The sequence below is a fragment of the Pangasianodon hypophthalmus genome, chromosome 27 (genome assembly GCF_027358585.1).
Source record: "Pangasianodon hypophthalmus isolate fPanHyp1 chromosome 27, fPanHyp1.pri, whole genome shotgun sequence".
Taxonomy (NCBI): domain Eukaryota; kingdom Metazoa; phylum Chordata; class Actinopteri; order Siluriformes; family Pangasiidae; genus Pangasianodon; species Pangasianodon hypophthalmus.
In genome coordinates, this window is record NC_069736.1 from 619,933 (window position 1) to 624,932 (window position 5,000).

At 41.3% G+C, this 5,000-nt stretch overlaps 1 protein-coding gene across 3 annotated transcripts in view; it reads left to right on the top strand.

Moving 5' to 3' along the window:
* LOC113531409 (neuronal migration protein doublecortin-like) overlaps positions 1-5,000 on the top strand; it is a 78,811-nt gene that overhangs the window by 36,343 nt on the left and 37,468 nt on the right. Inside the window, exon 2 of one of the 3 annotated variants that reach the window (XM_053230431.1) lies at positions 649-731. The exons of the other annotated variants lie outside the window; for them this stretch is intronic. The gene's annotated coding sequence lies outside the window, so the exon portion shown is untranslated. The remainder of the gene's footprint in view (positions 1-648; positions 732-5,000) is intronic. 3 annotated transcript variants of the gene reach the window in all.

A 5,000-nucleotide genomic window follows, 5' to 3' on the forward strand; every position in this document is an offset into this window, starting at 1 on the left:
AAAAGAAAAATAACCCATTGTGTGTTAGTTTACTCTAAAATTGTTGTGTTGTTTTGTTTGTTAAAAGATGAAAAGTGTGTGTTGGTATTAGAATGCTAATTAAATTAGCCTCGTTCTGTACTGGGGTGATGGAAGGCTAATGAAGAGCTTATGCTGGTGTGTGTGTGTGTGTGTGTGTGTGTGTCATTTACTGTCCATTAAAGGAGCAGATGGGTGTGTGTCCGGCCCCTCTGTCAGCTGTGAAGCACGCCTAATTCTCATTTAGATTCACTGGATATGTGTGTGTGTGTGTGTGTCAGGGGAGTTTTATCTGGTGTTTAATTGGAAAATTTCTTTCTTTCTTTCTTTCTTTCTTTCTTTGTTATGCTATTTATAGTAAAAGTAGCTATATATAACTTCTAAAGCCAACTAGTTAACCACAAATTAAATACAGCTATACTCAGTGTAAACATTTCATCATACTAGCTTCATTCTCATATCAGTACAAAGCGAGCTAACTGTACAAGCTATGTACACTCACTAGACCTCGTACACACACAATGATCTCTGCTACCTCTTTCCAAGCCTTAGTTTTCTTCATAATGTCTCTGTACACATTTAATGACACCACGGTTATATTTTCATCTTCCGTTTTTGTGCCTCAATCAGTATCTAAAGGATCTAAAGTTGTGAGTGGGGGCCTGGGGGACTGAAGAAACGTCGGACCACACGTGCCATAGGATTGGTCCAAGGTATCGTTCCAGCCAGTCTTTTGGATTTGTCACTTTACCAGATCCTATCTAATTTGCACAGAATTGAGAAAATCTCTTGTTCAAATGTCACTTGTTGGTGAAACTGCCGCTCCGTATTGTACGAATGATCACCTGTCACTTCGTCGCTTGCTAGTGTGAATGTAAGGTTATCTACTGAAAGCTGCAGAAATAGACTGGGGATTGTTGTTCCCTGAATTCTTCAGTTACTGCATTTCTTTGTGTTGTAGTACCTGCTGCTACCAACAGACCCTGGTCCCAAATGTGGACCTCAGTTCCCACTTTGGTGCTTAGTCCACACTTTGGTTCCATATCACCTCTTAAGTTTCCTGTCCCCACTTTGGTCTCCAGTCCCCACTTTGGTCTCCAGTCCCCACTTTGGTCTCAGGTCCCCATTTTGGTCTCAGGTCCACGCTTTGGTGTCAGGTCCACGCTTTGGTCTCCAGTCCCCATTTTGGTCTCAGGTCCACGCTTTGGTTTCAGGTCCCCGCTTTGGTCCCTGGTCCCCATTTTGATCTCCAGTCCCCACTGTCAGAACCACTGTACCTACACAGCAGCACTGTGGCACTCATGAAGCTTGTTTACTAGGGCAACATGCAACTGGTGACACTTTTCTCACTTTTTTTTCTTCAAAATGGATGTCACATTTAAAAATGATGTTTTGATAATGTATGTCCATGACGATCTGTTCCCGTTACTGCTCTGTGGCTGCAGGATCTCTGTGAAGAACAATGCTTGCTAACACAACAGTAAACATTATAAGATCTGAGTAGAATCAGCACAGCTCACTCCATGGTGCAGAATCTACACGGCCCGAAATTTGTGTTTATGTGACGTGAGGAGAACGTCTACAGACATACGACTGATACTAATAACACACACACACACACACACACACATATATATATATATATATATATATATATATCTGTCTGTCTCTGTGTCTGTCTCTCTCTTCCTGTCTCACTTTATTTGCGGGTGTTTATTATATTAACAGGTTGCACAGAGAGACAGGCCGTGATTTAGCAAATCCACTGAAAATCACCAGTCATTAGCGTTTAGCAATAGTGCGGAAGCTTTTTTGTGCTAATTAATGCTGTAATTAAGGGCTCATCGTGACAGGAGGATGGTGCGCGCACACACACACGCACACACACACACACACACACACACACATACAACATGCCTACTTTTTTATTTTTTATTTTTTAAGTTTTTTACTTCCTCGAGACTCAAGAAAATGTGTTAGCATGTTAACGTTACTAGCCAGTATATGTACCGCTCATTTATTTTTCCTCCTACATGTCATATTCACTTATAGGGTATGATTTCAGAACGCTATCAGACCTTTTGGTTTGTCCAAAAGTTAAGAAGTAACGATGCATTTTTTCCGTGTGATAAGTCTGAATAATAAATACACTGTCATGTCCTGTAGCACGGCGAGTCTGTGAACTGTGAACTCAGTGAAAGAGATCTTCTCTCCTTCTGTCCTAAAGAGGAAATCAGATGCCTGCATGTCTTGTGTGGATTTGTAGTTTGTAATTTGTATTGCTTTCCATCATGAAAAAAAAAGAGGATGAGATTAATAGCTAATTGCTTCGCGGCTAAAGCTTGAGGTCTGGATGCTTCATCACAAAGACATGTTTATGTAATAAGAGATCACACGAACATTTAGGAACATGACGCTACTTTGGCTGTGCTCCAAGCGCTCAAATCCGTGCCTGAGTCTCAAATCAAACACTCTATACATTACAGACTATACTCTTACACTTTACACTTTGTACTTGTATCTAGTGGGGATGTAACCGAACACGAGTGCGTTATTCAGAATGAACAGATAGTGTGTTCTACACAGATACACCGATACGAATAGGTGGTGCACTATTTCTTTTTTTTTCCATAGAAAGGTTCACAGGGTGTCTGGTTGAGACATGAAGCTGTAAAACCATGTTCATTAATGTGAACATAAACATAAAGATTAACATGACAGTGCGTCGCTGTGTGATGAGTTTACAGCGTTCATCTTTAGGAACTTCTTGATCAGGGTCAAGCTGCTTTAAAGTAAGCTACTCGCTTGTTTATATTTGGGGGAATAGAACCTACTAAATTTGCTAGAAAATATTATATTGCGTTATGCAGAGAGTGTCACTGTGTTACACAGCGAGTGTCATCACGTTACACAGAAAGTGTCATTGCGTTACACAGAAAGTGTCATTGCGTTACACAGCGAGTGTCATTGCGTTACACAGCGAGTGTCATTGCGTTACACAGCGAGTGTCATTGCGTTACACAGCGAGTGTCATTGCGTTACACAGCGAGTGTCATTGCGTTACACAGAAAGTGTCATTGCGATACACAGCGAGTGTCATTGCGTTACACAGAAAGTGTCATTGCGTTACACAGAAAGTGTCATTGCGTTACACAGGGAGTGTCATTGCGTTACACAGGGAGTGTCATTGTGTTACACAGTGAGTGTCATTGCGTTACACAGAAAGTCATTGCGTTACACAGAAAGTCATTGCGTTACACAGAGTGTGTCATTGCGTTACACAGCGAGTGTCATTGCGTTACACAGAAAGTGTCATTGCGTTACACAGCGAGTGTCATTGCGTTACACAGAAAGTGTCATTGCGTTACACAGAGTGTGTCATTGCGTTACACAGGGAGTGTCATTGTGTTACACAGTGAGTGTCATTGCGTTACACAGAAAGTGTCAATACGTTACACAGAAAGTCATTGCGTTACACAGAGTGTGTCATTACGTTACACACAGAGTGTATCATTGCGTTACACACACAGAGAGTGTCGTTGCGTTACACACACAGAGTGTCATTGCTTTACACACAGAGAGTGTCATTGCATTACACAGAGTGTCATTATGTTACACACAGAGTGTGTCATTGCGTTACAAAGAGTGTGTCATTGCGTTACACAGAAAGTGTCACTGTGTTACACAGTGTGTTGTTGTGTTACACACAGAGTGTCATTGTGTTACTATCTATAATCCAGATATTTGTAACACAGTAATGTCTCAATTTTTTTTCACTAAACAGCATTCTCCATTCTGTCAACATTATCTGTGGACTCCTACAGTACCTGTTGACATAAAGTCAGTTTTTTGATTCTAAGAAAGACAGTTCTTTTGCAAAGAACTATGGGTACTGTAGTGTAATGGAGTATAATGGAGACTGACAGATAGACAAATTTCTTTCATGTGGTAGCTCTTTAATTCCCCTGCCCTGTTTGGTTCACTCTTTTGTTCGTCTTTAATCCGATTTGTACAGGACACACACAGTCTCCCTCTCTCTCTCTCTCTCTCTCTCTCTCATACTGAAAGGTTTTAACAGTACAAATGCAGCATTAAGAATTTAAACAGATACTTCTGATTCAAAAGACATCCGAATGCTCCAGGGGAAGGAAGGGGATTTGTTAAAAGGGGGCTCAACCCACACAATCTGCTCCATCCTGTGTGTGTGTGTGTGTGTGTGTGTGTTATTCATAGTCTCTTCAGGAGAACAGAGGGCAAAACTGTAAACAGACATAGTGATAGTCCGAACATCCAGAATTCAAAAAAGACCCTTCAGAGAAGAACAGAGAAGGGATAAAGACACAGAACAGGGATGAGACGAGTCCAGCATCAGACAAAAAAAAAAAAAAACGACAGGAAGGACACTCATGTGTCACGTTAGAACAGCTGGACGAAAGAACAAAGATGCTGAGACGGAGAGGACACGTCCAAAACCGCACTTTGTATACTGTTTTCAAAGTCTGTCATTTTGTGATCATGTAGAAAACATTGAGTACAATCACCGATTCCCACAATGCACTGCAGGATGTCTCAGTGATGGACCCTAGCAGGTTCCACGTAGTAAATAGGGTGTGTGTGGTTTGAGACACGCCCACAATGTTTTCTTCCTCTGTGTGTTGTGTGTGTGAGATACGCCATAAAATCGATGACACGCTTTAGTGCAAGAAAAGGATTAAAGGTTATATTTAGATATTGATTAGAGGATATTGATTGGGTGGGGGAGGGGAAGTGTGTGTGCATTGATTTATGCTAATATAAAGGAATGTGTGTGTTTGTGTGTGTGTGTGTGTGTGGTAGAATTGGGTAACAGCATGTGTGTATTGATGGGATAATTGTGTGTGTGGGTGTTGTTTGGGGTTTAACATCCCAAATAAGAGTGCACACACACACACACACACACACACACACGCTTTTGGGGAAAGTGAGTAATGAGTATTGGACTG